The following is a 658-nucleotide window of genomic DNA, read 5'->3' as shown; positions in this document are numbered from 1 at the left end:
TAATTTTTTTCTCTTCTCCCTTCTCTCTCTCCATGCGTGTCTCTCTCTCCTCGCGCCCGAGCAGCCATCTCTCTCCTTGCCGCGCCGGAGCCGAGTCGCCAGAGCACCACTGTAAGACCCGATCCCGGCCGACTAGGCCGCGGTCGATGCCTCACGTCGCTCAGTCCATACCCGAACCGAACCTCTAAAATTTTTTTGCCCTTTATTTAAAACATCGCCCATAGGCGAGGGCTAACTCAGATCTTAGCTCAAGACTACCATAGTCTTTCCTAGCTTAGATCAATACAACACATACGCAGTGGAATAGTATCTACTTAACCATTGGACTAAATCCAATCTAACACTTGTCTGGTCAGATATCCTCATATACTGGTCAGTAAACGCAACTGCCAGCTAGCTCCAAGGTCGATCCTGAACCTAGACCAAGTCATATAATCAGAGGTTCTGTTCCCCTAAGCCATTCTATCTAAATCTATGCAACATTGACAGATAATACCTTTGCCACATTCCCGGAGCTTGTTAGCTCATTGTCCCAGCTGACTTAGCTGTCTTAGCTAGCTCACCCAGCTAGTTGAGCTGAACCACTTCACTTGAGGTTTGCTGCTCCGTTCCAGCTGATCGAGCTGCGAGGTAGCTTTGCCCAGCTCCCCGTCCACTC

Source organism: Brassica oleracea, chromosome C7, assembly GCF_000695525.1.
Source record: "Brassica oleracea var. oleracea cultivar TO1000 chromosome C7, BOL, whole genome shotgun sequence".
NCBI classification, from domain to species: Eukaryota; Viridiplantae; Streptophyta; class Magnoliopsida; order Brassicales; family Brassicaceae; genus Brassica; species Brassica oleracea.
The sequence above is the reverse complement of the archived record's forward strand: the minus strand, read 5'-3'. Positions refer to the sequence as shown.